The sequence below is a fragment of the Punica granatum genome, unplaced genomic scaffold (genome assembly GCF_007655135.1).
Source record: "Punica granatum isolate Tunisia-2019 unplaced genomic scaffold, ASM765513v2 Contig00357_ERROPOS270092, whole genome shotgun sequence".
NCBI classification, from domain to species: Eukaryota; Viridiplantae; Streptophyta; class Magnoliopsida; order Myrtales; family Lythraceae; genus Punica; species Punica granatum.
Genome location: NW_022204300.1, coordinates 18,069 through 29,457, shown reverse-complemented (window position 1 = coordinate 29,457; position 11,389 = coordinate 18,069). Strand labels below are relative to the sequence as shown.

At 36.0% G+C, this 11,389-nt stretch overlaps 1 long non-coding RNA gene across 1 annotated transcript; it reads left to right on the top strand.

The window, feature by feature from the left end:
• Positions 1-5,508: 5,508 nt before the first annotated feature.
• On the top strand, positions 5,509-7,327 carry LOC116190184. Its single transcript, XR_004152618.1, has 2 exons — positions 5,509-5,734; positions 6,082-7,327. It is a non-coding gene; the product is annotated as an uncharacterized LOC116190184 (long non-coding RNA).
• The last annotated feature ends 4,062 nt before the right edge of the window (positions 7,328-11,389 follow it).

Below are 11,389 nucleotides of genomic sequence, written 5' to 3'. Positions count from 1 at the left end.
TTTGCTCCTTTATTTTCACACAGTAGCAGTTTTATGTGGGTTGCACTTGGCTGCACTTCCCAGCATTGACTGAGTCCATGTAAAGTTTAATTTCAAAACATTGGGATTAGACGTACAGCGCTTGGAAGATTTTCTACAATTTTATTTGTTCTCATCGATTTGCTCTTGTCACATTTCTTTTTTTTCTTGCAGTGATATGTTGGATTTGCTGTATTTTTTTCTATCTTAATAATATTTTTTTTGAACATTTTACCTTGTACTCGTTTTTTGGTATATTAATGGACAATCATTAATTACTGAGCCAAAAAAACTATAATTGGTGTATCGCAAGTAAAAATTGATATATTATTCTCAATATCATGTAGATTTAATTTCCAAATCTTTACAAATAATAAGAAGACTATATTCAAATTGCCAAAATATTCTCAATCTTCTTTTTTTGGTGAATTCTTCTATCTTAATAAATTTAAGTTTTATGCCTTATAGATTTTTGGAGGAGGTTGATTTTATTATTAAAAAAAAAGATGATTTGTTACTAGCCTTTGTAATTTCAAAATATCATAAACATAAATTCCATTTTTGGTAGGGGCAAGTTCACAATTTTTGTAAGAACTTTGGAGACAAAATCAGATCATAATGTATTTGAGGGGTGCAATTCTCAATTTTTTATGGTGTAAAATTTTCGTAAGTTATAATCTTATATACACATGTATTGGAGCTTGGAATGGCAAGGGGGGCAGTTGCCCCTCCTCCCTCCTTACTGCCGCCATCCCTGTATGTATATTGCACATGACCTTTATGTATATCCTAGTGAATTGCAATCATTTCTCAACAACGCAGCGACCGACACAGTGAGGACGAATCCAGCAACAGTGAATAGTCGTTCCTAAAGAGCAGCTCATCTTCTTTCCTATCAGGGTGATAGTCAGTGTTAGCATCAAAGGGGGATTCTTCTGATAGTTACCATTATTGTAGGAGGGACTCCAGTGACCTGGTTGAATGGCTCCGTTGAATGGTGTGAGGGGAATCAATTGGATATAGCGTGAGAGTGAATAGATTGAATTTTGTCGAGGGTATTATCGAATAAATTTCGTTAGAGGCGCTCGGTTGTGCGTGGGAGAGACTCCTATCGACTTCCCAGGGCTCGATTAACAATGTCACGAACAGGGATCGTTTTATGCCCTTATATGTGGTTTATTTGAACACACCCATCATATAGCGCCTATTACAGCAGGGCAGTCACATATAAGATGCATTCATTGACGATCTTTCCTTTGATCTTCACTCTGTTTTCTTTGGGGGTGAATCATCTTCATAGTTTTCATATGTTTTTAATTTTCGCTTTTCCATTTCAGTTTTTTCATTTGTTTCGAATTTTCCTTTTCCATTTTCCAGGTTCTTTTTCCGTTTTAATTAAGATATTTATCCACCCCATATTTCTTCCTTTTTTTTTTATGAATGACTTATTCGAGCAGTTGAAATTCAAATAAAAACTTGCATCTCTGAAAGTAGGTTACATGGACGCTCGAATGGAATTAGTATTGGCCAATAGGATAATGACATCTGTGTTTTTACCAAATATATAAGTTTATAATACAAAAAGTTTTTCATTTCAATTTTCTTTCTTTTCCATGGCTTTTTCCGTTTTAAATAAAATCATATTTATTCACCCCAATTGCAATCTTACGTTTAAATAATTCATTAAACAACTTGCTTTCTGAAATTTGCTTCTTGGACGCTCGAATGGAATTAGTATTGGCCAATAGGATAATGACATCTGTGTTTTTACCAAAAAAATATAAAACAAAAAGTTTATTGTAAATACAATTTAAAGAAAGATATTTCATTACTCAATCTTTCTTTTCTTTTCCTGATAAATGGCTTTTTACATACAAAGTAAAATTCAAATTTTTATTCATCACTGATTGCAATCTTAACGTTTAAAAAATAATTCCACCAAAGAAATGATTACGAACAATCTTTGCTTTCTGCAATTAGATGCATTGTCTGCCACAACCATGACCCTGGAAATATTCTTTTTATTACGCTTTTCATTTTTTAAATTTTCTTCTTGAATTAAAGTATTTCAATCATCTTTTATATTTCTACAAAAGATGCCAATGTTTTTATTCCTCTTTTTTATGGACTTACTGTATTTAATCATCCATGTACTTGTTTAAAAAATGCCTTTATATTAAAAATACTGAATTAGTTTTTTTATTATAAATTTCATGCTTATATAAAGGACATAGGAATGAGTAAACACAAATGAACTAAAACATGAAAACGGCTTCGCGTGCATATTATAGAGCCACATGTCCTGATATTTTGTTATTGAAACTTCCTACAAACTTTTCACTATTTTTCATTCATATCTTTTTCAAAAGTTTTGACAATCCTTTCATTACTTTTCCAAAGGAGCAAAAGTAAGTCTCCAACCCGGCTTCGAGGAATGCATCTTAATTGTGTGAATGTTATTGACGTGATAAGTGCGATATGACATGTTATGTTAAAGATGACACCATAAGGGCAAAAAGGATCCTTTTTGCTGACTCGGAGGCCACCATTGTCCCTCCCTCTTGGACGTTTTATTTTTCATGTGAACTTCTGTTTCAGTTTTACAGTTTTTTAATTTTCAGCTATATATTGTTTTGATTTTTCAAAAAATTAATATTTATTTTAGTTCCATATCAAAATTTTCCACATGACCCTATTTAAGCGACTATTTTAGCTAAATTAGGAGGGTGATTATCCTATTCTCAAAGCAGAGGACGTACGTGGTATTTTATTAATGCATTATCAACGTACAAATGCCTACTATATAGCATAATAACAATGCTATAAACGTTAATTACCCAAAAAAAGCAATGCTATAAACGTTTGAATTAAGAAATATATACAATATATATGATCAGTTTAATTAAAAAAACTCACGAAAAAAGAAGAAGAAACAAACTCATGGTTCTCTTGTCGGCCTCCCGAATCTCTCTAACTCGTTAATGGATGGCACGACGAGAGTACCTAAACAAAATGACTGACCCAGAAATGGATTTGATAATGAATTAGAAATGTGTACTCTCTCTCTCTCTCTATTATATATATATACATGAATTCTTGATGTCTGGTTTGACTAGGTATGTTTATTTTTTGGAGAGTTCTACCACGATTGAAATACGACTTATTGTGTGCTTTATGAAGTCCTGTGGTTGAACCATATAGAAAGAGTCAGCCCCCGATTAATTGCGAGATCTTCGTATCTCAACCTGAGCATTCTAAAATGACTCTTGGCTTTGATAAGTATAAAAGCGGTCATCCATATGTAGTTACGGCTTTCACTGACAAACAAATCATCAGCATGGCCATAATATAGAAGAAAAGTGCGTAGTACCAGAAATTCGGCCGACAAGTGCCCCGTGAAGGGATCACCTCAACCCCTAATCATCATTTTTGGACACGCAGATGATCCCTTCCCGGGTTAGTAAATTTGGTCATATATACGCCGTTCGAGTTCATATATTCTGATCATGTACCAAGGACCGAAATTGTATGAATTCGTGTGATCGAGTAAACAAGTGGAAAATAAGATTGATCATGGCAAGAGCAACTTGATTTGGGATCTGTACATGGACTGAAGCCCAGCCCATTTCTTGAATACGAAAATCATTAAATCGGACCATGGAAATTAACCCCCTGAACGTGAAATATCGAATTTCTGAGACTTATGATGCATTTGGTTAACCGGAATAATGCAAGATAGAATTTTGCAGATTCTTATTCTGTGTTTTTTATTAAAAAAAATAAACAAATCTTATTCTGTGTTACTTATGATTAGAATAGGATATCTGGGAGAACTTGACAGAATAAATGACAGGAGGTGGGTTAATTATAACCGGATTAGGATATTAATTTGGACGAAATGGCAACAATGTCCTGCCACTATAATATAATTTACCATTTCTACCACTTACAAGGAGAAACTTACTGGGAGAGTTGGAGAGAGCGGTGGTGCCCTAAGTCGGCGGCCTCATATAGCGCGGGCGGCCTCCATCGGAAGGTGGTGTTCGCTGTCGGGCCACCACTGCCTATGATCTTCCTATTCTCTCTCTCTCCCTTTGCGGATAGATAGGGCATCACAACACCTCTCAATTTGTTCCCTAAACTTTTTTCTATAAATAAATTTTCCAGCTATTTTATTTTTGAGAAATTAGAAATAATTAAAATATTAAAAAAGTGGGATAGAATCGTCATTTCAACCTCATAGCCCAATTCTAGATTTTTTTTATTACTCCAAACGCAAAATTGGACTTTAAAATTGATAGAAAATCAATCTCATCCAATCCCGATTGGATATTCTATTTTGTCTCGGTGATCAGAGGCAGCCTTATTGTGAAACTAATTGGAAAATTTTCCTAATCGTGATCAAAGCCATTGGGATAATTAGAATTTTTTGCCAGATTGAATCATTATTAATTAATGTACCATAAAATCTAGATCTAGATTATGTTTGTATTTTTGCTTTCTGTGTTGGTTCCACAGAATTTTTTCCCTAACATTACAAATCCCTTTTTTTCCCCACCCTTTTAATTTTGGTCTTTCCATTAGTTTTATCAAAAACCATTGACATTTTACATAAAAATCTCGGAAGATACTTAAGCTACAAGAGATGTATCCATTATTTAAGCTACCCTCTATGGAGTCTTGTACCTGACCTGGTGTTGTGTTTGAATCTTTCCTTTGATCGTCACTCTTTTTTTTTTTGGGTGAATGATCTTCACTGTTTTCATATTTTTAAATTTTCGCTTTCCTTTTCAGTTTTTTCATTTGTTTTCAAATTTCCTTTTCCATTTTCCATTTTCCAGGTTCTTTTTCCGTTTTAATTAAAGAAATTTTATTCACCCATTTTTCTTCCCTTTTTTTTATGGATGACTTATTTGAACACTTCAAATTCAAATAAAAACTTGTATCTCTGAAATCAAGGTTAGATATCAAGGTTAAATGGATATCCGAATGGAATTAATCTTGGCCAATAATATAAAGACATCTATGTTTTTACCAAAAAAATATAAAACCAAAAGTTATGTGTAAATACAATTAAAAAAAGATATTTCATTAATCAATTTTCTTTCCTTTTCATGATAAATGAATTTTTACGTATTTAAAAATAAAATTTAATTATTTATTCATCGCTTATTGCAATTTAACGTCTCAAAAAATTATTATGAACGATCTTTACTTTTTGCAATTAGATGCACTGTCCGTCACAGTCAAGACCCTGGATCAAAACTCCAAGATTCATTTTATTACGCTTTCCATTTTATTTTATTTTTTACTTTTCTCCTTGAATTAAAGTATTTCAATCATCTTTTATATTTCGACAAAACATGCCAATGCTTTTATGCCTCTTTTTTATGGACTTCCTTTTTGCAAGTGCGTCGTTTAGTTTTCAGAAGATAACTTTACACGTTGAAAGTCGTGTCCATGGGGACAATCTAACTTCTTTTGATAAGAGGGAACTCTTAAGGACAGGAATAGGCAGAATGAGCGGAGTGTGCTCTCAAACACCATACCCATAGCCTTCCAAGCATCCTCTCCTCTCCCTTCCATCTTGTATCCATTCCATCTTTTGTAATCATTCCAGATCAACAAAGAAGTTTTTCATTTTGTCTTAATCCCCTCTCATTTGGCTCTCCGGGAAGTTCCCCAAGGAGGGAACGGCCACCCTTTTATCTTAAAGGTATGAATTAATTTAATATAATATTCTTGTTATATTTATTCTTTTTTCCTTCTGCACGTTTTCCCTGCATTCCATATCTTAATAAGGTTTTAATTTCACCCAATTGACTCTGGTCGCCGTCATAGGGCAGTCGAAGCCTAGGAGACAGGCGTGTGTAAGTCCCTAATAGGCCACGGAAGAGTGGTAAATGTTGAACATATAAAAGGGAAAGAAAATAGTTTTGCTGATATTCTTTCTCGCTTCATATCTTCTTATAAAAATATTGCATGGTCTGCTGCGCATGTATACAGCAAGGCAGTAGAAGTCTCATACAAAGACTTATACAGATAACCAACTTTGTTTTGCAGATGAGGCCCTCAGGCCAGCAACAATCATCAGATCTTCTCACCAGTGAAGCCAGACGCCCACAACAAAGGCTAGATAAGGCAAAATTTGGGTTTAAGCCTAGTCATATATCAGACCTCAAACCTGTCTTATAGACCAAAGGCTCATCTGGGCCGAAATAAATTCTCTAAAGAACAATTATGCCTGTTAGACCATTTCTGGGTTGGACTACACACTAACCCAATGGATGTAAAAAAACTTTCCCATGTGGTGAATTGTTTAGCAGAATACTTTGCTGCTACACACAAGGAGGATACCCATTTTTTGTGGTATTAAACGGACGGATGGCTGGTGTCTTCAACACCTGGACGGACGTCTTTGACCAAATCCAAGACTTCCCAGAGGCCCAATGGAAGGGATATCACACTCTCCATGAAGCTTTTGCAGTGGCAAGATCTAGGATTGGGCTAAACTATTATGTTTGCCCAGCCCTACGCCATTATCAAGACTCATCTCAGGAGGAATCCACTTCCCAAGGATTTCCCGGGGAACAGGCAATGGCAGAACTCTCTTGCTCCTCCTGCCAAGATAATGAGGAGACTATAAAAAGGCTCACTTACATCTTAGACAAACAGACCAGTGAGGAAAAGAAGATGATAGAAGAGAGTGACCGCCTACAGAGAGAGTTGAGTGCGGCAAAGAGAGAGATAGAAAGGCTAAGAGTGATTGAGAGAGCTTACATATCCACCACTCTCGTACCCCCACAAACACAACCCTCTCAAGCACAAACACAAACCCTGGCACAAATGGCGCGGCCATCTCAGGTCAGTGCGACGACCCAATTAAATGCCCCAATGCCGCACCTACTCCCTTGCAAAAGGCCAAGGGCAAAGAGATCTCAAGACCTTTGATGGCTGAGAGTTTGCCAAAAAACTCTATCCGTAGTACAGACTACGGCACAGACCACACAGTCTGGTATCGTGATCTGTGAATCATCACCTTCCCAGGCAATCCATGTTGGAAGTGTGGATGAGTTACTGATCCATGTTATGTCTGTCTGTTCTTTACTGTCACTTGTGTTGTATGTAAGGAACCTATCCGAAGTCAGTTGTTTTCCTTTAGACAGTTAAGTGTATGTTGTATTTGAATTTGAATGTAACTAGCCGTAGGGCAGTTACCAGCAGTTAGCATGTCTTTATTTGTATGGGATGTATCAAACATTGTATGTTGTTGTTCTGTTCGATGAATGAAAGTTAAGTGTTCGTCATCTCTTCCTTTCTCTCCTTCTCCTTCTGTACTTTGGTTCAAAGTTACTGCACAAACACGAAAGTGCGGAATTCTGGTATGCACAAGAGACCGTAGATTTCTGTTTGCATTTGAGCGTTTAAGAAAACTTATACAGTGAGATTGAGAGTTAACAATCCAGACACCTCAGAGGACTGAACAAGTCCTCCCAGAAGACATCATGGCCACGATCAATGCCATGAGAACTCAAGATCAGGCCCGAAAAGAAGCAAAGAGGGCCAAGAAGAAACAAGAAATGGCTGAAATGATAGCCATGATGTTGGAGCTGCATCAGATGAAGTGCATCGGAGCTGCTGCACTAGTCCGGTTTTTTGTTTGTTTGTTGGTCATAAGTCAGTAGTTGTTTGTTTTCCTAAGTTGCTGGTTTTAAGGAATCAGTTAGCATTTGTTTTGGAGTTCTGTTTTTGCAGGTTAGGTGCAGTTATTGCCTTCTTCTTTGTTTAAGTTTCAACTGGTGTTTTCGGTGTATGTAACTAAATTTTTCGTATGAATGAAAGCTTAAGTCAGTTTCCCTTTTCTCTTATCTGCACTCCCTTTCTCTTCTTAACCGAGTTCTACTGATCTACTGTGAGGATTAGATGAGAGAGTTGATTTTGTTCTTAGCACTAAAGCACTGTCTATGCTAAGCATAAGGGAACTAACAGTGGTATCAGAGCTGCAATTGATCTTATGGGGCTGTGAGTTGCTTGATCAAGAGTCTTTGCATCCAGTGAAGGTCAGAAGAAGATGGAAGCAGGTTCAAGCAGCTTCCCTAGTATGGCGCCACCTGTGTTTGATGGGTGTGAACTATCAAGCATGGGCACTGGAGATGGCTGCTTACATGGAAGGGTGTGATTTATGGGAAGCAATGGAGAATGACTATGAGGTGGCTCCATTTCCTGAGAATCCGACCATGAATCAGATCAAATACCACAAAGAGAGGACATGCTGCAACCTCCAGTGAAGTCCCTTGGACTCTATTACTGCCGTAGATATCATCATTGCTCGTCATAACCCTTTGGCGGCAAGAAGCAGGCCGCGACCTACACGGTGAGATGAACTGAGCAACGGTGAACAACTCTCGCTCCTGAAGAGATGCTCCTCTTCCTTCCTATCGGTGTCGGCATCAGCGTTAGAAGGGATTCTTCCGAGCGATAGCATTAGCGTGGGTTGGACTCGAGGGACCTGCTTGAATGATTTCAGAATGACACGGTTGAATGGCGTTAAGACTGAATTAGTTGTTGAATAGCATAAGAGTGAATCCATCCATTGAATTCTGCCGTCAAGAGTGAATGGATTGAATTTCGTTGAACGATTGAGTGGCATGGGAAGGACTTTATTGAGTGACATGCGAGGGACAACTATGAGCCTCATAGGGACTCTATCCAGTCTAAGGTTGCCAACGGCTCTCTCGTATTTTTCGTGAACTTTTAAGTTTCGTTTAAAAAACAAAACAGAAGAAAGAAATCAGCAAATAAACACGTCAAAAGATTTGTCGTCAAGACGTCACTTGCATCCATTTTAACAAATGTTGAGGGGAAAGGGTCCTTATAGTTATAGAGCAAAGGATGTATGCGTCATCATGCTAAACGACAAGAGATGTATCATTATTTAAGCGACCCTTTATGGAGTCTTGTACCTGACCAGGTGGAATAGTGATGATTTTTACACGTTGGTCATGTGTTTGAATCTTTCCTTTGATCTGCATTCTTTTTTTTTTTTTTTTTGGGTGAACGATCTTCACTGTTTTCATATATTTTTAATTTTCGCTTTTCCATTTCAGTTTTTTCATTGTTTTCAAATTTTCCTTTTCCATTTTCCAGGTTTTTTTTACGTTTTAATGAAAGATTTGATCCACCCATTTTTCTTCCCCCTTTTTTTATGAACAACTTATTCAAACACTTAAAATTCAAATAAAAACTTGTACCTCTCAAATCAAGGTTGGAAATCAAGGTTAAATGAACGCTGAATGGAAGTAGTCTTGACCAATAGGATAAAGACATCTATATTTTTACCAAAAAAATATAAACAAAAAGCTTGTGTAAATACAATTTAAAGAAAGATATTTCATTACTGAATCTTTCTTTCATTTTCCTGATAAATGACTTTTTACATACTTAAAAGTAAAATTCGAATTATTTATTCATAAGTGATTGTAATCTATCGTCTTAAAAAATAATTTCACCAAAAAAATGATTACAAACGACCTTTGCTTTCTGCAATTACATGCATTGTCTGTTACAGCCATGATTCCGGATCAAAACTCCAATATTCATTTTAGTACGCTTTCCTTTTTCTTTTTTTTTTTTTACTTTTCTTCTTGAGTTAAAGTATTTCAATCATCTTTTATATTTCTACAAAACATGTCCATGCTTTTATGCCTCTTTTTTATGGACTTACTGTATTTAATCATTCCTGTACTTTTAAAAAAATGCCTTTATATTAAAAATATTGAATTAGTTTTTTTATTATAAATTTCATGCTTATATAATAGGGCATTGGAATGAGTAAACATAAATTAACTAAAACATGAAAACGGCTTCGCGTGCATATTATAGAGCCACGTGTCCTGATACTTTGTTATCGAAAATTCCTACAAACTTTTCATTATTTTTCATTTACATCTTTTTCAAAAATTTTGACAAACCTTTCATTACTTTTCAATGAAACGTAAAATCATCCAGAGGGGCAAAAGTAAGTCTCCAACTCGGCCTTGAGGAATGCACCTTAATCGGGTGAATGTTATTGCCGTGATAGGTTTAATTTAAAATATATACAATATATATGATCAGTTTAATTTAAAAAAAAAACTCTCACAAAAAAAAACTCATGGTTCTGTTGTCGGCTTCCCGAATCCCTCTAACTGGTCAATGGATGGCACGACGAGAGTACCAAAACAAAATGGCTGACCCAGAAATGGATTTGAAAATGTGTATATATATATGTATATATAGGTACGAATTCTTGATGTTTGGTTTGATTGGGTATGTTTATTGTTTGGAGAGGTCTACCACGATTGAAATACGACTTATTGTATGCGTCATCAGCCCACAATTAATTGCGAGATCGTCGTATTTCAACCCAAGCATTCTAAAATGACTCTTGGCTTTGATAAGTATAGCAGCAGTCATATATATGTTGTTACGGCTTTCACTAATGAACAAATCATCGGCATGGCCATACTATAGAAGAAGAGTGCGTAGTACCAGAAATTCGGTCGACAAGTGCCCCGTGGAGGGATCACCTCAACCGCTAATCATCATTTTTGGACATGCATATGATCCCTTCCCAGGTTAGTAAATTTGGTCATATTTACGCCGTTCGAGTTCATATATTCTGATCATGTACCAAGGACTGAAATTGTGTGAATTGGTGTGAATAAGTAAACAAGTGGAAAATAAAATTGATCATGGCAAGAGCAATTTGATTTGGGATTTGTACATGGACTGAAGCCCAGCCCATTTCTTGAAAACGAAAATCATTAAATCGGACCGTAGAAATTAACCCCTGAACGTGAAATATCGAATTCCTGAGACTTATGATGCGTTTGGTTAATTGGAATAATGCCAGATAGGATTTTGCAAACTCTTATTCTGTGTCTTTTTTTTTTTTATAAACAATTCTTATTCTTTGTTTACTTATGATTAGAATAGGATATTTGGGAGAACTGGACAGAATAAATGATTGACTAAATTATACCCATTATATATATATATACATAAACTAAATTATCCTGCTGAGAAGGTGGACTAATTATAACCGGACTAGGATATTAATTTGGACGAAATGGCAACAATGTCCTTCCACTATAATATTATTTTACCATTTCTACCACTTAAAAGAAGAAACTTACTGGGAGAATTGGAGAGAGCGGTGGTGCCCTATGTCGGCGGCATCATATAGCGCTGGCGATCTCAGTCGGGAGGTGGTGCTTGCCGTTGGGCCACCACCGCCTATGATCTTCTAATTCTCTCTCTATCTCTCCCTTTGCGAATAGATAGGACATCACAATACCTCCCAATTTGCTCAATAAAATTTTGTCTAAAA